Here is a 23,258-nt window from a genome sequence, read left to right as displayed (position 1 = left end):
CTGTCTCCAACCTGCTTAACTTGTATCTATGTCTGTGCATAGAACAATGCTTGGTGCATAGCGCTTAACAAATACTTTGAAGAAAAAATGAAAGGAGATAATGTGACCTAATGGAAAGAACATTGACCTGCGCATTGTGAGACCCAATTTTGAGCCCTAGCTCTGCCCTTGGCCTGATGTGTGATCTAGGAAAAGTCACTTAACTGCTCTTTGGCTCAGTTTCCTCATCTGGAGAATGGGGGTAATTGCTGTCAGTCCTGTGTTGGAGAGGGCTGATTTTTGTATTATCGCATATGTATGATTCTTAGCACAATGCTTAATAAACACTAATAAAAGGAAGGCATTTAGTTGAAATCTCATTCTTCTACAAGAGTAATCCTTGACCCTAGTGACAGAATCTAGCACATAGTCAATCCCAGAGAGAAATTTTGCTGGAAAAATATCTATTTGTCCTCTAAGGCAATATAACTCTATTGGGGATTAAAACTTTAGGAAATGAAATGAAGGATCAATTTCAGGGAAAGAGTGTTTAATTGTGAATCTAATTAAGCATCGGCCCCTCAGGGAAAATAACGGGAGTACTGGCTCTGGGGTCATTTCTCATCATCACTGATGCTAGAGCATTAGATGGATGAGGTGACCTAGCAGAGGTCATCTGAGACTGGAATGAATTCCATTCCTAACTAGACTCAACTTGATGCAAGATGGATGTTGCTTCAGCAAGTTTTAAAAATACAGTATCACAGTTAAAGTGAGAGTGATGCTCTGAAATCTCTACACCCTCTTCAACCACCCCTTGCATTTCAAAGGCTTGTTCATCAGCTTTTATTTCTCACTGTATATGGGAATTGTAATTGGATTGACTCGAAAGGAACAGAATGTTCTCCATTCAGGGCTTCAAAATCCAGATTGAACTCCGTGCCTATTGTCAAACCTTCAGAAAGATTACACACCTGATGTATCACAGATGCCACTACTGAGTCTTTGGGTGGTTTTATCCACCCTAACAAAGAACCGTACAAAATCAAATGGCAGGACAATAGTCCCCAAATGCTGTTTTGTCTACCTGTTTAGAGATAAAGCTTACTTCAACACATCTCCTCTGGATAGGACATGTTCAGAGGGAGGGAGGAGCTAAAAACATACCCAGACATGAAGTAAGTGGCAAAAGCAGCCACAAACCAATGTGTATGTTTACCCGTGCAAGAGTGTGAAGTACTATTATCTTTGATCAGTCTTTTTGGCCACTTTCCGGGTGCATGAAGAGAGATCCCCATCACCTTCTAATTCTAAGGACAATATCACGTCACATCACACACACACACACACACACACACACACACAGAGATAGGATTGGGCTTTTACATGCCCATAACTGAATAAATACGATTGAATGAATGAATTCAACCTCAAGAAGTCAAATTCCAAGGTGTTTTAGAGGTAGGTTTATCCCTTTTCCCTCCAGCAGCCAATTACATTTAATTTACTCTTGTACTAATTGAACTGAAAATAAAATAATGGCAATACCGTCTGTTTATACAACTGCAGACTGCACCGAAGTCATGGGCTGTGTGAAGCAAGCAAAGAGGGATCAAGATTCTAATGGAATGAAGACCTTTCCAACATGGAATCTAGAGCAGGTGGGAGATGCACGGGAGGACTTCGAAGGACCCACAGTAAGAAGAAAACAACTGAATGAGGATTGTGCTCTAACCAATGCTGATCCTAAATTTTTCTTTGTATTCTGTTTTTGTAGTTGGTTCAGCGATGATAGTTCTGACTGCTTTCATAACATTCCCTTGGTAGTTGGAAGGAAGAAAATAATTATTTGAAAGGGAAAAGGCGATCATTATTTTAGCCCAAGAGACTCATGTAAATAGGAACACTTTGAGAGTGTAACTGCAGAAGTCTCTTTCTCATTTACTAAAAACCCAAACTACTAGTTTTATGGGGCTCCATTTATTTTATTTTAATTTTTTTTTTGTTTTCTAATGGTATTTGCTAAGTGCTTTCTATGTTTCAAGTCCTCTGTTAAGCACTAGGGTAGATACAAGTTAATCAGGTCAGACACAGTCCTTCTCCCACAGTGTGCTATTTATGTTACAGGATTGTCTTATAAACAATTTCACTTTTAATCCATCTATTGGTAGTACTTTTTGACTATCTACTGAGTGCCGAGCAGTTGGAAGAGTTCAACAGAAGCAAAATACACATTCCCTGCTTCTCGGGAGTTTACAACTTAATAGGTTTAAACTTGTCTTCCAAGATATTATGCTGGAATTTTTCTATAAGAGCACGATTTACTGCTGCCATCACTTTCTTTCATCTCCATTCTGCTGAATTAACCAGAGATCAAACAATTTCTGAGATTTGTTATCATCATTTGAATCTATTTGATCACGATTTTGAGTCACCGTGGTTGTGTTTAAAATATAAATCGGGTCTTGGAAACATTCAACTAGCCTTAAAGATTCATAAGTATTGGTAGTCCTCAAAATCAATGATGAGGACATCAGTCTTTCCTGGAGCTCCTGCTTAAGCTGGGTGTATGATTCTGCTCTTCCCCAGCTGCTGTGACAGTATCAGGGTAATTGCTTTTGGAAACAAAGCGCTACCTGTAACATTAGGCATGCTAGAGTAAGGAGGTGAGATGCTTGAGATTGGTGCCTTCCAACAGAAAGTAGAAGAATTAAATCAAGAATGGTTTTCTTTTCTAGAACTTTTGTCAGAACCTCAAAGAAATTCAATCTTACCTATCCTGACTTCTTTTTAAGAGGCAAAGAAACAGATTCAATGGGCTAAGTGAGCTTGTCTCCCAAGACATATGAGCAGAAACATAGTAAAGTGTTTGGAACATAGTAAGCGGTTACAAGTACCACTAAAAAACAACAACAGAAAAACAAGGGAGAAGATCAAATCACTTTTGCTCTCTAAAAACAACTTGATCAGGGTGGCCAAGATTAATCAATCAATCAACTGTATTTACTGAGCTCACACTGCTTCCAGAGCTCTGTGCTAAGCACTTGAGAGAGTATGATATAACAGAGTTGGTAGACATGTTGCCTGTCCACAACAATCTTACAGTCTACCTAAGACTAGCCTGAAACACTGATAGGCACAAGTGAGATCTGGGGAAGATGCAGTGTGCTCAGGGATTAGGAAAAACTCTGGAAATTGCCCTGGGCCTTTTCCCTCTCAGCCTGAGGGGTGGAACCATCTAAGCAGGACAGTTCGTCCCCAGAGCCACTATACCACAGGGTCAGTCCAGGTCAAACTAATGCACCTCCTTCTAATAAGCGACCTCCCTCCTCAACTCACTCCCAGGACCAAACCTGGAAGTGACCAACCACATGACCTGATTTCCTTGGGTTTTTTTAAATAGTATTTGTTAAGCATTTACTATGTGCCAGGCACTGTTCTAAGCACTGGAGTTGATACAAGCTAATCAAGTTGGTCCCACATGGGGCTCAAAGTCTTAATCCCCATTTTACAGACGAGGGAATACGGCACAGAGAAGTTAAGTGACTTGCCCAAGGTCACACAGCAGACAAGTGGTGAAACCGGAATTAGAACCCAGGTCCTTCTGACTCCCAAAAGGAGCCCTGTAGCCCTGTCCACTAGACAACACTGCTTTTCCTCCAAACTGTTTAGGATTAGCCCTGCCCTTGGAAGCCCCAAAGTCCATGCCTTAACACTTCAATATTTGGGTATATCCATCTCCCTCCTGGCTATCAATGCAAATGTTCACAACTTTTCTCTTTTCCCAGTTGTCCGCTTTTATATAGTATAATGTCGAGTGCTAGATTACAAATGCAGAGTGGGGACCCAGGCCAGGGCAGTCATCAGTGACAGATTCTAGACTGTAAGCTCGTTGTGGGCAAGGAATTTGTCTACCAATTCTGTTGTACTCTCCCAAGTGCTTAGTACAGTGCTCTGCCTCCAGTAAGCACTCAATGAATACCACTGATTGATGGCACAAATGGGAAAATCCCCACAGAAAGGCCACAGGATTCTTGTTCCCTTGGTAAAGTATTTTGATTTCAGATGAACAAAATGAGGCCTAAGAGTCATAACTTGCCACCTTTTCCCCATTTTTCCCTTAACCTCAAGACAGAGTCTGCTTTCCTCTATGTGGATATATTAGTTATAGCCATATCAGGGAAAAAGGTGGCAAGATCCATGGATAACCTGAGGATTACCTCTTCAGTGAAATCTTAAATCTGATTGTTTTGTCATTCCTTGAGGTGTGTGCATATCAGGTGTTAAAAAAACCCACCCAAGTCCAGGACTCATTTCTGAAACTCATTAACTCCCTTTTCCTTCAATCAATCAATCAATCAATCAGTCCACCATCAGTTCACTGGGGGACAGAAACTGAAAAAGAGAGAACTCTAAGTGAGAAAAGATGAAAAGGCATATTATCCCTAGCTCAAAAGCATAAAACATTTAGAGACGACTTAGCTTAAAGGCATTTAGCAAAAAATGTGGAATTTTAATTACTGTCTAAGCTTGAAGAACATAATAATAATAATAATAATAATAATAACAATAATAATATGTGTAAAGTGCCCAGCACTGTACTAAACATTTGGGTAGATACAAGGCAATCAGGTCCCGCATGGGGCTTACAGTCTAAGTAGGTGGGAGAAGAGGTACTGAATCTCCATTTTGCAGATGAAGGAATTGAGGCAGAGAGAAGTTATGATTTGTCCAAGGTCACACAGCAGATGAGTCGGGGAGCTGGGATTAGGACCCAAGTCCTCTGACTCCAAGACCCATATTCTTTCTTTAGGATTTTCATTATCAACGGGATATAATGCAGTCACTACCCTTGAAACGTTTACAGTCTAATAGGAGAGAAAGAAGAAACAAATAGTCAAAAATAACATGAACTACTTTAATGCAGTGCTGTGTAGCCTGGTGGAAGACAGGGGCACTCAACTACTATTTTTGGGATGATCGATTGCCTGTTGATGGGAGTCTCCCCATCAACTCCTTTTTTTGTTATTGTTGTTCTTTTAAAGTATTTTGTACGTGTTTACTATGTGCCAGACACTGTACTGGCCTCTGAGGTAGATACAAGGTTTTCAGGTTGAACACAGTTCCTGTCCTACATGGGGCTTACAGTCTTATTTCTCATTTCACAGATGAGGTAACTGAAGCACAGAGAAGTGAAGTGACTCACCCAGAGTCACACAGCAGGCAAGTGGTGGAGTCAGGATGAGACCCCAGGTTCTTCTTATTCCCAGGCCAGTTCTCTGTCCACTAGACCACACTACTTCTCTGATCCAACTCCTGATCCAATCCTGGAAGGGTGAGGCCTCGAGCCATTATCTCGCCACTGGATCGGAGGCCTTTAGCCCAAGGCTTCACGCCAGAGACATTTCCCATCCATACTTACTTAAATCCAGGGAGGGTGAAGATGCAGCCAGAGAAGCAGCAAGAGCAGAATGAGGCTGTTTAAATCTTTAGAATATCAGGGATCTTATTTTGTGACTGCTGCTGTGTCTGTAGTGACTATTGGATTCTGAGTTTTGAGAGGCCTGAAATCCTGCTCCTTGAGCCACAGTATCCTATTGATATTATTTTATTTATCTCTGCTCTTCTATTTTATATTCATTCATTCAATCAATCAACCATATTTATTGAGCGCTTACTGTGTGCAGAGCACTGTACTGAGTGCTTGGGAAGTACAAGTTGGCAACATACAGAGACGGTCCCTACCCAACAGCGGGCTCACAGTCTAGTAGGGGCAGTTCTTGTATTGTTGTATTTATATATATATATTTATATTCATATATTTAATATTTACATCATAAATGTTTATAATATATAAATATAAAATTTATATATAAACAATTTATATATAAAATTCATATATAATATATAATAATAGAATATACAATATATAGTAATATAATGTAATATATAATAAAATATACTTATTTTTAAAATATAAATGTATATAATTTTATATATTTATATAAAATGTATATAATAAATATAAAAATATTTGTTATATATAGCAATACAATTATCTTGTATTGTTCTTGTATTGTATTGTTTTGTATTGTATTATTGTATTATTGTATTGTATTGTATTATTTGTATTGTATTGTATTGTTCTTGTATTGTATTGTGTCTTGTATTGTATTGTATTTTCATCTGGAAAAGAAATATGGAAATAGGAATAGAAATAGAAATAGGAAATATGAGTCTGTTGTCAAATCTTTCTCCCTCACTTTATTCTTGGATTGTGAGCTCTTTGGCTTCCTAAGACCAATTCCTATTCTTACCAGTGTATTTTTTTCCCAGCTCTCAGTACAGTGCCTTGCACAGAGTAAGGCAATTAATAACTACTACCACTATTACTATTACTACTACTACTTCTAATACTACTACTACTAGAAATTTAATAACAATAATAATAATAATGACGGCATTTGTTAAGCACTTACTTTGTGCAAAGCACTGTTCTAAGCACTGGGGAGGATACAAGGTGATCAGGTTGTCCCACGTGGGGCTCCCAGTCTTAATCCCCATTTTTCAGATGAGGTAACTGAGGCCCAGAGAAGTTAAGTGACTCGCCCAAAGTCACACAGCTGACAAGTGGCAGAGCCGGGATTCGAACCCATGACCTCTGACTCCCAAGCCCGTGCTCTTTCCACTGAGACACGTTGCTTCTCACTAATTCTAACTAATTACTAGAGTGATTGACATAAGAGGTTAATTTATGAAGGCTCCATAGAAAATTGCATTTTAGAGAGATTTGACAGAGGAATGGGACATGATTTCGTGAAGAGCAGTGGGAAGGATAATCCTGGTGAAAATATCTGTGTAATTGTTTGCCTCAAACACAGAGCAAAATCACAGAGATGAAAATTGTTAAATTTGGCAGGGGCCAAAGGAGTAGGAATGAATGGCGGTCATAAAGAGATGATGAAGTTTACGTTAGTTAATTTAATTTGATTCAAGAAGCCATTAACCTGAAAAAATCATTCCAAACCCCTAGAAAAATGATGCAAAGGCATTTCCTAGGCAATAGGAATGGTGTGGACATTACTGATCAAGATCAGTGGTTGTAATGATTGCTACAAACTGTAAATTGGAAGCTCCTCAAGGTCAAGGATCTTGCCTGCTAATTTTATTGTACTCTCCCCAAGTACTTCATACAGTGCTCTACACATAGTAAGCACTCAATAAATAGTATTTTTTGATTGATTAGACCTCAGACAGAGACTATGAGCCCATTTTTGGGTAGGGACCATCTCTGTATGTTGCCAAATTGTACTTCCCTAGCGCTTAGTACAGTGCTCTGCACATAGTAAGCGCTCAATAAATACGATTGAATGAATGAATGAATAAATGGACTGTTCAGCTTGAGATAATAGTCTTGGTTAAGAAAAAATCTGAGCTAGGCCATTTTATTACCTAAGCAGATATCAAAAAAATATCTGGCATAATATACATTAGGCACCCCAAATATTACATAGATTTCTACATATACTATTCCATTAATTAAGCCCTTCCAAAAACACTCACCTTTACTATTCACATATTATAGTGCTACCATAATTATTATTATTGTTATGGTGCTCATTAAGTACCAAGAACCGTTCTAAGTGCTAGGGTAGATTCATTCAATCGCATTTATTGAGCAGTTACTGTGTGAAAATCACTGTAGATAGAAGATTATCATCAAAAGAGGCTTCGTTGAAAAATCCTAGGAATTTATAATTCTTCTTGGTTTGTTCCATATATTCTATTTCTAGGAAGGGGCAAATGATGTGCTACCTAGAATACTAAAAAAAAAATATCCAACTACAGCTACTACTCAGTCTCTACCTTGAAGCTAGGTGATTTCTCAGCTATTGAAGAAGTAGATTTCTTATTCTGCTTCCATAGAGACAAATAGAGCCAATGTTAGGGAATAGGTAGCAAATGCCTAGCGGGAATTGGAGGAATTTTTGGTGCTGGTGTGCAACCCTTGTTTTTCCCCCAATCCTTCCTCTCCCATACCTCCTTTCCAGTTCCCCAGCAAGGCTTGGTTGTGCCCTATTCATACAAATCATTAGTGGAGACATCGCGTCACTGAAATCCCCAGACATGGCATAAAGTACCATTGTCCCAGAACCTTAAAGAAATAGGTCTAGTGAAGGAAATCTATGTTCAAGAAAATGGGAATTTGAAACATTTTTCAGTTGGGACTTTTTCTTCGCACATACTCAGTTCTTTGGAATAATCAAGACTTTTCTTTAGCACACACACAATACTTGCTTTTCCCTCCAGGAAAAAAAAAAAAGAAAAGAAATTACTGTTCATAAACATCCTGCATTTCGACAAAGGGAAAGTTAGCATTACTCAATTAGGAACTGAAGCAGAATAAAATCCACATTTCAAAAGAGGACCAAAAAAAAAAAGTAGAAGAAATATTAACCTCAAGGGAAAAAAATTTCACATTTATCTTTACTAAATTTGAGCTGTCTCTAACCATGGTAGTTTGAACATTACTAACTCTGCCTCATTGAAGGATTCTTAATGTAGATTTTTAAAATGACTATTAGCATGCAATTGGAACGAGTTCACAAATAGCCACTTTCCCACTCTCTAAGGGAGAGAGCAATGTTGTTGTTATTTTTTGTAGTTGTGTAGTAAGGAAGACTGATGATTTCCTGTGTTTTTTTTTTTTTTTAATCTCCTACCTATTCTGGGAGCAAGAGTTAGAAAATTTATTTTGGGGTTAGTAATTTCTCTTTAATTTCAAGGTTGAATTTTAATAACCAGTGCATTTTTATTAGCACCATTTAAGTACTTACAGCAATAATATTTTTAAACACTTACTATGTGCAGAATACTGTACTAGGCCCTGGGAAAGGATACCTACTAGGCACTTGGAAAGAATACGCAGATAGGAATTAAACATGGTCCTGTCCCTGTAATGTTTATTATTAATTGGTATTTATCGATCTCCCTTGTGTTGTAATGATCTGATGAAATTTATAAGCTACATAAATGACATGTTCCTTGTAAGAGGTTACAAATTAGTAGAAATTTTAGGTGCTTATTCCATGAGGGACTGAGAGTCATGGACAGGTATGGGCAATGCCATTAGCTTTCCCTCCATAGTTTTTTGGTCAGGAAGGGTAGCGTATTTAATCGGCCACAATCTGTAGATTTGGAAACAAACGAATCTACCTCTTTCCCCTGCTAGTCGGGACCAGAGTCCTTCCAGGTGCTTTGCAGGCTGAGCATGGGCTGGACATGAGAAGGAACTGGGTATAGGCTGGGCCATTTATAAGAGCAAAAGCAACCGGGTGTCTTCTTAACAAGAACAGAGGCTGGTTATGAGGGTGTCATGGCAGCGTCATGGTTGCCATGGTGACAGGCTTGCGTGGTCCATCAGTGAAATGGGGTGAAATAAGCAGGAGGATGACTCCAAGGTGGGGATGAAAGGAGATGCTCACATCCAGCCCTGGTGCCTGGTGAGGACTAGAGACTAGGAGATGGAGAAGGAGGAGTACTTGGTTGGGCACCGGAAAAGTACCCCTGGAAAAGTAGGTCAAATGCCACCCTGCAAGCAAGGTGCCCCTTGTATGGTTAGGACTTAAGCCTCAGGCTGGGGTAAGAGCCGACCTGTTTCTCTAATTTATTTATTTATATTAATGTCTGCCCTGCACTCTAAACTGTAAGCTCACTGCTATTATTATTATTATTATGGTATTTGTTAAGTGCTTACTATGTGCCAGGTACTGTTCTGAGAGCTGGGGTAGATACGAGTTAATCAAGTGGGACACAATCCCTGTCCCACATGAGGCTCCCACTCTTAATCCCCATTTTACAGATGAGGGAACTGAAGCCCAGAGAAGTTAAGTGAATTTCCCAAGGTCACACAGCAGACATGTGACAAAGCGGCATTAGAACCCATGACCTTTGGATTCCCAGGCCCGTGCTCTATCTGCTGTAGGCAGGGAACATGTCTACCAATTCTGTTGTGTTGTACTCTTCCAAGTGCACAGTACAGTGCTCTGCACAAAGTAAGCGCTCAATAAATATAATTGATGGATTGAAGGAGCTATTCCTTTTGTTGCTTTTATTTCCTCTTTCTACTCCTTTTTTTCTCTCTCCTCATATCTTCCTCTCTCTTGCATTCTCTCCCTCTTTTTCTCTCCTTCCTTCTCCCTTCCCCTCCTATTCAACAGCAAGTTCACTGCACCCCAACTCCAGGATCAGAATAAAAAAGTTGTTGCCTTTGTTAAATGATGGTGACGATGATGCTGATGCTGATTTGAAGATGATTTTGTACCTCTTGTCACAGCATCATCACCATCATCATCATCTTATTTATTCTCTTAATCTCTTTTGAAAGTGCAATTGAACTACAGCTTGTATTAAGCTTGTAGGCTGAGAATTTGCTGCTCACGTGTCTTAATAAAAAGTGGCATTAAGCAGGTCTTTAAAGAGATGACACTTGTATAAAAGACCTTTTGAGTTGACACTACCTCTACTAGACCAATATGAAATGCTATTTTCAGGGTTGGGGGAAGGTGACAGAACACAGAACCCATTTATGGCAGCTTGGGGAATCATAACTTTGAATTTCCTGACATTTTTGCATTTAAAATGTCACCATATGCTGTGTTAACATATGTGGGAGCTTCATTGTGTTATGGTTAGAGAAGACTTAAAGATTCTTAGCGTTCTAGAGAGGCCATAAATGAGTTTAAACCTCCAACCTGCTCTTCTCTGGCAATCAAGGTGGCTACAACTCTATTTCTCTAGTAGGAGAAAGTCATCGGAAGGTCAGTTGGTGTTATTCATTGCAAACTCATGTCTGCCAAAATGAGTATTTTCACATGCTTTGGTCAGAGTGCTGTTAGGAAATTGTGGAAAATCCCTCACACACTGGGAGCTTGTTTGAAAAGAGCATGACATGGTGTCAGAAGGAATGGTTGGGTGTATTCATATACATGTGAATAGTACAGTGTTCTGCACACAGTAAGTGCTCAATAAATACGATTGAATGAATGAATTAATGTGAATACCCATGCCATTACAGTATTACAGTGCAAGCTTTTCTTCACATTTGGTCTTCTGAGAACGCAATCCCTGAATAGCAGTTGAATTGGGTGTACTTATTCTCTCCGTGGATCAATTCATATTGTTTTCTATTTCCTTTCAGTACAAAAGTTTAATCTGTCACACCCATGCCTGTGAGTTAAAAGCTCATCTTCAGTAGCCACATCCATGAATCTATAAGGCAAATCCATTTCAATTGTAATTTATTATATTTGATATATGTACAAAATTGCGTTTCATATTCTGCTAATGGAAGTGCCTGTGTTTAAGTGGGAGTTTGGAAGAAATAGGATAGTAGAGACAGAAGGGAAAGGCGACCCCATTTCATTTATAGACTGTAAGGTCATTATGGGCAGAAAAGGTGTCTGCTAATTCTGATAATGCACTGTCCCAGGTGCTTAGTACAGTGCTTTGCATATAGTAAGTGTTCAATAAATACAATCGTTTAATTGATATATCTGTGGGTGTATGTGTGTGTGCATGAGAGAGAAAGAGAGCAAGAGAAAACTATCTGTTGGGTACAAAAGTAACACTACCAATCATGTGATTTTTAGTGCATGTGACCGATGAGTTCAGTGTGATTGGCGAGCCATTCCATATCATATGCTTGAAAAAGTTGTTCCTTGTGGTGGTGTTGCATTTGTTCCCCCAGTGTCTGGTGCTGTGTCTTTCCTTCTTTATGTCATGCTCTATCTGTTCCTCCGTTTCTAATTCTAATACACATACAGTTGTCCTTCCCATTTGAAAATGATGCCACTGATTGTGAAGACTATCTACAGGGGCGAGCGAAGCTAAATAGGTCATAGTGGGCTTGACTATCCCTACACATCAAACACACCCCAAAATTATTCCTCTGTCCACTGTTGTGCTTGTTTTTGCAGTCTCCGGTCCTGTGTTCGCTTTGGGCTCTGCCTCACAATCCTCCCAAATTTCTCCCTCAAATAGAGCCACTCCTTTGTTTGCCATGCTCCAATATGATTTTTGTGCAACAGTTGCCTCCCATCTTTCAACTATGAAGGCAGAGGATGTCTGATGCTGTGTGTGTGGCGTCTTTAAATGTGTTTTGTTGCTCCATTTAGGTTCACAGTATAGCAGCTGCTTGGGCCTACTACTGTCATCTTTTTTTTGTCCCATTCTGCAAAGATTTATTAAGGGGAATATAGTTTCTAAGTTAATAGTTTGACTTTGTGCCAAGATGCTGTGGAAGCTAGTTCCCCCACAGACTCAACACTGTGAGGGTGATGCCATTTGCTTTGCCCCCACTGTTTTTTGAGCAGGATGTAACTGGCCGGCCTTATTCCTTTGAGCAGGAAAGGGGCTGAGGTAAAGCCAAAGTGGTGGCTCTACTTCTTGCCCTCTGGATGTGGGATGCTGCCTTTCTCATCCTGGTTACCCATCATCCTCACAAGAGAGCAGGCCAAACTGGTGCTGCCCTTGTTCCCTCTGCCTTCTCCCTGCTCCTCTGCAAGCAGGAATGTGGATGACATTGGTCAGAGCTGGTGGGGAGAAGAGGAGCCTGTTCACCCACCCCCTCTGTTCATTTACTCTCCCCACCTTCAAAGCCTTATTGAATCACATTGAAGCATATCTCCTCCGAGAGGCCTTCCCTGAATAAGTCCGTCTCCCACTCCCAGTGCCACCCTGACTTGCTCCCTTTATTCACTCCCCGTCCCAGCCCCACACACTCAAATACATATCTGCAATTTATTTATTCATATTAATGTCTGTCTCTCCCCCTCTAGACTCTAAGCTCACTGTGGACAGGGACTGTATCTGTTTATTGTTCTATTGCACTCTCCCAAGCTCTGTGCACAGTAAATGCTCAGTAAATATGATTGACTTATTGACTGACTGATTTATCTCAAGCCCCACAGGTGCTAGAAAAGGTCACCCCTCCCACTTTATCGGGTCCAGAGTAGTTAAGCAGGGGTGGTGGGGCAGGAGGAGGAGGAGCAAGTGAGACAGTGACCACAGCAGGCATAATACTTGGTTGAATTCAACCCAGCACTTAGTACAGTACCTGGCACATAGTAGGTGCTTAACAAATAGCACAATTATTATTATTATTACTATTATTACTACCTTGCAATTCTGGCATCCATCTTACCCCTTTTCCAAATGAGAAGAATCAAGAATAAGTTTGAGTCTTTTTCTTTTCCTCTTTCTTTGTCTCTCTCTCTCTTTCCTACTCTACCTCTCTCTCATTCTCCATCCTTTTTCCATTCTCTCCCCTCCTTCTCTTCCTTTTCCTCTTCACCCTTTTCTTTTCTCCCTTCCCCTTTTTCCTCCCTCTTCCACTCTTTTTTTTCTCCCCACTCTTATTCTTTACCCCTTTTTTTTGCAATGCAATGCAATGTCAATAAGGACAGTTGCAATGCAATTACAATATTAACTTCCAATTATTCTTACTTTCATTATTATTTCATCATTACCATTCAACGAGATAAACTATGTTAATGTGTGTTTAAATGTTAAATGTTATGATTGTTTGTGCATCATCTACTCAGGTTTCATATTTTTGGTTCTTCTGCACGAAATAAAATTACCGAACCCTGTCACATACTGTAACTGTAGAGCTTTCTTCTCCCACCCAGCTACCAGGCTTTATTTTCATATGTGTGCTTTGTGAGCCTTGCAATCTGGATATCACTCTCTTCTCTCTCCTGGGACTGCCTTCACCAAGATCTTCAATGACCTACTTTTGGTTAAATCTACTAGATTCTACTCATTCCTAATCCTGTTCAATCAGCCTCTTCTCTCCCTTCAGCATTACTGATCTCTTCCTTCTAGAAAATTTCACCAGCCTTAACTTCACTGACACAGGCTTTCAAATCACGATATTCTGGGTCTTCTAACCTACTTGCTCGATACTATTTCTCTTAGTATGCTCATCCACTCAGCTGAATTTCAGCTATCACTTCTCTTTAGTCTCTGCCCCTGCTCTCTCCCCCTCCCTCCAGGCTCGCATCTCCTCCTGCCTTCAGGACATCTCCATCTGGATGTCCGCCCGCCACCTAAAGCTCAACATGTCGATGACTGAGCTCCTTGTCTTCCCTCCCAAACCTTGTCCTCTCCCTGACTTTCCCATCTCTGTTGACGGCACTACCCTCCTTCCCGTCTCACAAGCCCGCAACCTTGGTGTCATCCTCGACTCCGCTCTCTCATTCACCCCTCACATCCAAGCCGTCACCAAAACCTGCCGGTCTCAGCTCCGCAACATTGCCAAGATCCTCCCTTTCCTCTCCATCCAAACCGCTACCCTGCTCATTCAAGCTCTCATCCTATCCCGTCTGGACTACTGCACCAGCCTTCTCTCTGATCTCCCATCCTCGTGTCTCTCTCCACTTCAATCCATACTTCATGCTGCTGCCCGGATTATCTTTGTCCAGAAACGCTCTGGACATATCACTCCCCTCCTCAAAAACCTCCAATGGCTACCGATCAATCTGCGCATCAGGCAGAAACTCCTCACCCTGGGCTTCAAGGCTGTCCATCACCTCGCCCCCTCCTACCTCACCTCCCTTCTCTCCTTCTACTGCCCAGCCCGCACCCTCCGCTCCTCCACCACTAATCTCCTCACTGTACCTCACTCTCGCCTGTCCCGCCATCGACCCCCGGCCCACGTCATCCCCCGGGCCTGGAATGCCCTCCCTCTGCCCATCCGCCAAGCTAGCTCTCTTCCTCCCTTCAAGGCCCTGCAGAGAGCTCACCTCCTCCAGGAGGCCTTCCCAGACTGAGCCCCTTCTTTCCTCTCCCCCTCGACCCCTCTCCATCCCTGTCTTACCTCCTTCCCTTCCCCACAGCACCTGTATATATGTATATATGGTTGTACATATTTATTACTCTGTTTATTTATTTATTTATTTATTTTACTTGTACATTTCTATCCTACTTATTTTATTTTGTTGGTATGTTTGGTTCTGTTCTCTGTCTCCCCCTTTTAGACTGTGAGCCCACCTGTTGGGTAGGGACTGTCTCTATGTGATGCCAATTTGTACTTCCCAAGCGCTTAGTACAGTGCTCTGCGCATAGTAAGCGCTCAATAAATATGATTGATTGATTGATTGATTGATTGATTTAGATAATTCCTCTATGCAGTTGAATCCCATCTTCTGCCCTATCCTCTCACTTGCTTTACAGTTTTCTATCTCCTCCAGCCACTGGGTTTCTTCACCTGGAATGTTTTCTGGAACCTTAAATCCAATAAGTCAAAAACAACTCCTCAAGCTGCTTTCCAAACGTTCTCATTTTATCAATTATTCCTATTGAAATTACCCCCAGATACCTTATCCTAGGTGCTCACACCTTTGAGCCCACTGTTGGGTAGGGACTGTCTCTATATGTTGCCAATTTGTACTTCCCAAGTGCTTAGTACAGTGCTCTGCACATAGTAAGCGCTCAATAAATATGATTGATTGATTGATTGATTGGTGTCACCTTTGATTCCTCCTGTCGATTACCTCCTGCATTCAGTTGGTCTCTAAATCTTGCCGATTCTTCTAATTGTCATATTTGCTTGTAATTGAATTGGAATTGGAATTGAAGCAGCGTGGCTTAGTGGAAAGAGCCCGGGCTTGGGAGTCAGAGGATGTGGGTTCTAATCCCACCACTTCTCTGTTGTGTGACCTTGGGCAAGCCACTTAACTTCTCTTTGCCTCAGTTACCTCATTTGTAAAATGGGGATTCAGACTTTGAGCACACGTGGGTCAAGCTGATGACCTTGTGTCTACCACAGTGCTTAGAACAGTACTTGGCACATAGTAAGCGCTTAACAAATACCATTATTATTATTTTTAATTCCCCACTTTCAATTCATTGCTCACTCTTTTCTCCTGCTTGGAACTTCCGCAAGCCAGGAAGTGCATTTCTTCAGGCCAGAAAGGTCATTCAGTCACTTTAACCCCTCTTACCTCACCTTGCTACTCTCCTACTACAACCCATTCCACAAACTTCACTCCTCTAATACCAACCTACTCACTGTACCTCAATCTCATCTACCTCATTGCCAAGCTCTTACCCACATCCTGCCTCTGGTCTGGAATGCCCTCCCTCTTCATATCCAACAGACAATTACTCTTCTCCCCCTCAAAGCCTTATTGAAGGCACATCTGCAAGAGGCCTTCCCCAAGGCCTCATTTCCTCTTTTCCCACTCCCTTCTGAATCACCCCGATTTGTTCTCTTTATTCACCCCTCACTCAGCCCCATAGCGCTTATCATAGTCACAATTTATTTATTTATATTAATGTCTGTCTTCCACTCTATACTGTAAGCTTGTTATGGGCAGGGAATGTGCCTACCAGCTGTTATATGTACTCTCCCAAGTGCTTAGTACAGTGTTCTGCACATAGTAAGCTCTTGATAAATACAATTGATTGAAACCAATCCACCAAACCCCAAGCTCCCTCTCTTTTAAGCCCGAACCAAGGTCTCCTCTTCCAATAGACATTCCCTGACTAATTCATTCATTCAAGTGTATTTATTGAGTGCTTACTGTGTTCAGAGCACTGCATTCTTCCCACGTCATGCCATCCTTTTATCCATCTTGGTGGTTACTTCCATTTTGCTTGTTTACTTGGTATTTATTAATTGATTTGCATATGTTTCTCTTCAACATGGCAATCGATGCTATGAGTGGACCAACAGGGGCTCACGAGTCATATACAACTCATTTCCCTTGTTGTGAGGCTTCCATACCTAGGTTTTATCACTTGTTGTTTTATCATGAGCCCACAGTTGCCATTTATCCTGCCATACCTAAGTTTTATCACTTGTTGTTTTATCGTGTGCCCTCAGTTTGCCATTTATCCTGCCATTAGGGTGGCAGTGGTCTCTTGCTCCCCCGCCTATCTGGGCCCAGTCTGGGAAAGGGGGCCTTGACGAGGCCCATCCCTACTCCCAATACCTGCTTTGGCTCACTGGCACTATGTGCCAACCCCAGGGAATGTCTGCTGACCAATATTTCTTTCTTCTTGCTGTAGATTGTGAGCTAAACGGTTAAGGGAATTTATTTTTTTTTCTGCAGCTCTCAGCCATTTTAAGTCTTTTGTGGCTGTTTAACTCAAGAGGCTGGGTCACCGCTAATCTAACCTCCTATTCACTGACCCACTGTATTTGTGTCCGCTTGGCTCCCCATCCGTTGAAAGCTCCCTGATGATGGGAACCGTATAACTGACTTCCACTGTATGTTCCTCTTGTGCCTAGGACAGCACTCTTGACACTCAGTAGCCACTCAATCAAATGCTGTTAATGATGATGAGATGATGACTGATCTTACATAGAAAGCAATGAAGTCTCACCCAGAATACCTTCACCAGTATCAGAAGTTTGGGATGAAGAAGCAAAGGAAGATGGGGAGTTGGAAGACGAGGAATGTTTCCTTTCTAACCTGGTCAAAGGCCATGTCTACATGAATATATTCCACGATGAAAGGCGGCCACTGTCATGTATAGTCAATCACATGACTATCCCAGACAGTGAAAATGTCCAGAACGCTGATTTAAAAATTATAGTTCAAAGCAGCACTGTGGTCTATATATTTTTGGTAGTCCTGACACGCACAATGAACTAGCATCTCCTTTACTTCCATTTGTCTCAATTGGTTTGGACTGGGATTCACAGGGATAGTGTTGTGTTTATTAATAAGAACAATGACAGTGATGATTCATGATCATCAATAAGACCACAGAGAACTTCATTTTTTGCTTCTAAATGTGCTTTTCAAATATCAACTAGCCAAATAATTCTCCATTAACACTAATGGAAGCTGCAAAGTCAAATCTCCATGGACTGCTGAATATGTCTTCTGCGATGTCTATTAATTTTGCTTTCTGAAGCATATTCTTTCATATATATTTTCATCCACACTCTGTGTTCTGTCAAGAATGATTAGAGGCTTGCTGAAATGGCTACAACAGTGAATTAAAATCCCCCACAGAAAAACAAAAATCTTCTACTCCAATTGAAGGAATCCAGAACTCATAATCAGTTTTCTTTCTTTTCTCTCTTTTTTTATTTATATGGTAAATTAATCACCTTCCTCTCACTCACTGATAAGAGTGATCTTTTACACTCTTCAAACTTCAGGGGTTAAGAGAAAGGCTTCTTTTTTTCTTTTTCTAACAGGTGAACTGGTGCCAGATACCACTGCTACAAATACCGAGTCATTAAACATGTCATTGGAATATTTTGCTTTCTTAATTTTTCTACAATCGGAAGCATCTTTATAAAGCAAACTCGAGAGCCCAATCTACCTTGAGATGTTTTCGTCTATTAACAAAGTTCATGAAAAATTCCCACCCCTATCACATGAAGAAATATCCTAACAATTTCCAATTACTTCTGCCACTGACAGTTCACTGGACTGTTAAGACGCATTCCGCACCACCCTGTTAATTTGGTGAAGTCAAGCAGGTATTTGCTATTCTCCTTTTTGATTAGACTGCAATTAGACTGTTCCACTAATGGAAATGATAAAAAAAGTTTCTTAATAAAAATGACATCTAGTGAAGCTCACCTAAAAACCATTCTTTGAGGGGAGAAAAAAGAATAGCCTTTTTGTCCTCAAAGAAGGACCTGGGAGTTAGCCAAAGATCCATTAAATATGAAAAGTAAGAATCGACAAATTAGCTTTGGAATAATTGTATGTTTACTTGCAAATAGGAAAACAAATAGGTTATTCACACAGGCTCATTAGTCAATAATCAGGCCTTACAGGGATGTACACAGGAGAATTTTACTTAGGCTGATGAGTCCCCCGTAGAAACCCAGATCCTGTTTCTCTGCTCAGTGAGTTCATTAAAGATCCCATGACACTCCTCCTAAGAGTAGGAGTTTGCGCTTTTGTCCTTGAGCTAAGATCCACTTGAGAGCTCAGTGCTCCCCGAAGGATATTAGCGTGTTAGTCTCCCTATAAAAGTTGCTGTGATTTATTTTTCTCATGGAAAATTCAATTCTTCCTCTGAAAATTAAAAACTCAGTCCCTTAAACTATTTTATTCCCCATCCCTCGTCTCCTTCTTTGACTTCCTCATTCACTTTCTCTCTTTTTTCCTTCTCCTACCTCTTTTCCCCCCAAATATTTCTTGCATTCTTTTTCTATACCTTGTCCATCAGGATTGTTCCACAAGTGTTTTACAACTGAGAATCAGTGATGCCTAGTGGATACAGTGTGGGCCTTGGAGTCACAAGGGCCTGGGGTCTAATCCCAGCTCTGCCACTTGTCTGCTGTGTGACCTTGGACAAGTCACTTAACTTCTCTGTGCCTCAGTTACCTCATCTATAAAATGGGGATTAAGACTGTGAGGTCCCAAGAGGGACATGGACTGTTTCCAACCTGATTAGCTTGTATCTCCCCCAACACTTAGTATAGTGTCTGGCACATTGTGCACTTAACAAATACCATACAAAAAACAGTGTTTATCCTTCTCCACTGATTGTATTATTTACATCATCTTCTCCCTTGGGAGAATGACTGTGTTTACACAAACAATCTAACTCCATGGAAGTTATGTGCCCAACATTAGAATAGCTACAAACAAAGCAGATCACCTGACCTTGGGCAAGTCACTTAGCTTCTCTGTGTCTCAGTTGCCTCATCAATAAAATGGGCATTAGACTTTGAGCCCCATGTGGGACATGGACTGTGTCCAATGCGATTAACTTGTATCTACCCCAGCACTTAGTACAGAGCCTGGAACACAGTGAGGGCTTAGCAAAGGCTATTAAAAAAAAAAAAGATCAGACATAGTCTCCATCCTATTTGAGTTCATGATCGATATTAAAAAAAATGTCCCAGAATCCATTTGTTTTAAGAAAGCTAACAGTACCTGACATATTATTAGTCCACTAGCATTAAGGGTATTATTACAGTCATGGATTGCATTTTTTGTCAGCACACTCGGAACAGAAAAAGTACTAGGCCAAGGACATTTTTTCAGAGATTGTGTCCCCATCCATGCTAGCCATTCCACCCAGCGGTCTGCATAATTGACAGCCATTTCCTGTGAGGGCTGGAGGCTCTTATCCCCTTTACCTTGTTGGACTGCAATGAGAGTCTCTCAAGGGAAGTGGGAGGATGGGTGGAAGAAGACTGGCATGTAGATTAGTCAGAATGGTCAGTCCATCAGCAGGACAGGTGTGTTAGCATCGTGGTTGTGGGGAAAGTTCAGAGATGGAACTCCAAAAATGGTCCTATTTGTAGGGTGAAAGATTTGCAAACAGATTGGCCTCTTATGTTGGGCTTGTCTGGTGCAGATTCACACCTCAAATGGGGTGTGACATGGAATATCTTAAAAGAGAGTCAGGTGTAACGTGGTATTTCATTCATTCAATCCTATTTATTGAGTGCTTACTTTGTGCAGAGCACTGTACTAAGCGTTTGGGAAGTACAATTCAGCAACAAATAGAGACATTCCCTGCCCACAATGGGCTCATTGTTTAGTGTTTTCTATTTGCCAAGCTAAGCTCTGGGGTAAATACAAACAGGTAGGACACAGTCCCTGTCCCACAACGGGTTCACATTCTAAGAAGATGGAGAACTGGTATTGAATCCCCATTTTGCAGATGAGGAAACAGGCACAGAAAAAATAATTTGAACGGCGCTCAGTGCTTAGAACAGCGCTTGGCAAATAGTAGGCACGTAACAGATGCCTTCATTATTATAACTGACTTGCTGAAATCATGCAGCAGGCAAACTTTATTGGTCAAATTGAAATTTCAAGAACAATCTCCCTAAAATCTCCCTTGCTCCTCTCCACTCTCTCCCTCCTCTTATGCCCTCTTCAACTCTCCCATCTTTCCCAGCAGTGCCTCAAGATGAGCTCTCTCACTGCCTCTCAAAATCTTTCCCCTCCACCTCTGCCTCTCACCCTATCCCTTTGCACCTTATCAAAACATTTGCCCCCTCACTTCATTCCTTCCTGTCATCTTCAACATTCCCTACCAGTGGCTCCTTCCCCAATGTTTTTAGACATGCTCATGATAATTTCCTAATAACTGCGGTATTTGTCAAGCACTTATGTGCCAACCACTGTGCTAAGCACTGGGGCTGATACAAGCGAATCAGGTTGAACAAAGTCCCTGTCCCACATGGGAATCACAGTCTTAATCCCCATTTTACAGATAAGGTAACTGAGGCACAAAGAAGTGAAGTGACTTGTCCAGAGTCACATAGTTGGCAAGTGGCAGAGCTGGGATTACGAACCAGGTCCTTCTGGCTCCTTAGGTCCATTATCTATCCACAAGGCCATGTTGCTCATCTACCTCCATCCTAAATAAAACCTTCCCTTGACCTCCTACTCACTTCCCTCATTATACCGACATATTAAATCTGTCTCCAAATCCTGTCAGTTCTACCTTCATGACAATGCTAAAATCCATCTTTTCCTCTCCATCCAAACTGCCTGCTATTCAGCTGATCCCACCTTAACTACTGCATCAGCTCCTCACTGACCCTACCCTGCCTCCTGTCTCCCTTGACTCCAGTCCATACTGCTGCCCGGATCATTTTTTTCTAAAAAAACATTCAGTCCACATGTCCCCACTCCTCAAGAACCTCCAGTGGCTGCCTAACCACCTTCTTACCGAACCAAAATTCCTTACCATCGGCTGTCAATTCAGTCAGTTCAATTCATTTCAATCAGTTTGCCCCCTCCTCCTTGCTGATTTCCTATTACAGCCCAGTCCACACACTGTTCCTCTAATGCCATCTTACTCACTGTAAATCTATCTCGTTTATCCCATCACCAACTCCTTTTCCACATCCTCCCTCCGGCCTGAAAATCCCCCCCACCCCAAATACATCAGACCACCACTCTTCCCACCTTCAGAGCCTTTTAAAATTCATATCTCTTCCAAGAGGCCTTCTCCAATTAAACCCTCTTTTCCCTGACTTTTTCCTTTTGCGTGCCTTTGCACTTGAATCTGTATCCTTTAAGTAACTCATATTCACCTCATCCTCAGCCCAGTAGAACTTACGAACATTTCTCTTTTTTTTAACCATCTGTCTCTTCCTCTAGATTGTAAACTCCTTGTGGTAGGGAACAAGTCTTCTAACTCTATTGTATCATACTCTCCCAAATGCTTAGTTGTGTCCACACAGTAAACCCTCTTTAAATCGATTGATTGAAATGACAAAGCCAGAACTAGATCCTGGGTCTTCTGGCTTCCAGGTCTGTACTTATTCCATTAGGCCATACTGCTTCTGGCTCATCTTTTGGATATTATATTATTTCAGAATATGTTAGCAACTCCTCTTCTCTCAGTCCACTTGACTAACCTTTTAGTAATGTAGCTATTAAATTATTGAAGGAGAAAGTGATGCATACTTTAGAGTGTTCCAAGTAAAGAGGACTCCAAAGAGGTCCACAATGGATTAGCGCATTTTATGATCAGGTGAAATTATTATTACTATTGCTGCTATTATTGTATTAGTTAAGTACTTAGTATGTGTCAAGCATTGATCTAAGCACTTGAGTAGATACCATTTAATCAGGTTGAACACAATCTCTGCCTCACATGGGGCTCACAGCCTATGTAGGGAAAATAAGGAGGGAGGGAAAACAGGGATTGAACCCCCATTTTACCGTTGTGGCACGTGAGGCACAGAGAAGTTAAGTCACTTGTCCAAGGTCACACAGTGAGGAATCGGCAGAGTTGGAATTAGAACCCATGTCCTCTGATTCTCAGGCCTGTCCTCTTTCCACTAGGCCATGCAGTTTTTCTAATGATGCTTGGAAAATCTACTGTGCGGTTCTCCTTTTTGACAACCAATTGGATAGTTATGTACACCCAACAACTTACGTTTATTCATTACCATTAGCACAAATGCATATTTTTTACTTACATTAACTAATATTTCTATTTACTTATCTATTTGTCCTTCCATTATTTCAGCTATCAGATACTATAGTGCTGTTTCTTTTTTCTCCAACATTCGTAACTTATATCTGTCATTCTCTCCACCATTACATTGTAAGTTAGATTTTTTTTTTAATGGTATTTGTTAGGAGCTACAAAGTGTGAGGTACTGTACTAAGTGCTGGGGTAGCTACAAGATAATTAGGTGGACTCGGTACCTGTAAATTCATTTCAATTCCATTTAATCATATTTATTGAGCGCTTGCTGTGTGCAAAGCAATGTACTTAGCGTTTGGGAGAGTACAATATAAAAATAAACTGACAAT

General features: G+C 41.0%; 1 long non-coding RNA gene across 2 annotated transcripts in view; it reads left to right on the top strand.

Annotated features, from left to right (window-relative positions):
- The first annotated feature begins 9,421 nt into the window (after nucleotides 1-9,421).
- LOC119925883 overlaps nucleotides 9,422-23,258 on the top strand; it is an 84,223-nt gene continuing 70,386 nt past the window's right edge. For both annotated transcript variants that reach the window (XR_005449838.1, XR_005449839.1), the window contains exon 1: nucleotides 9,422-9,554. This is a non-coding gene — a long non-coding RNA (uncharacterized LOC119925883). The remainder of the gene's footprint in view (nucleotides 9,555-23,258) is intronic.

This window comes from Tachyglossus aculeatus, chromosome 3 (assembly GCF_015852505.1).
Source record: "Tachyglossus aculeatus isolate mTacAcu1 chromosome 3, mTacAcu1.pri, whole genome shotgun sequence".
Lineage (NCBI taxonomy): Eukaryota > Metazoa > Chordata > Mammalia > Monotremata > Tachyglossidae > Tachyglossus > Tachyglossus aculeatus.
The sequence above is the reverse complement of the archived record's forward strand: the minus strand, read 5'-3'. Positions and strand labels throughout refer to the sequence as shown.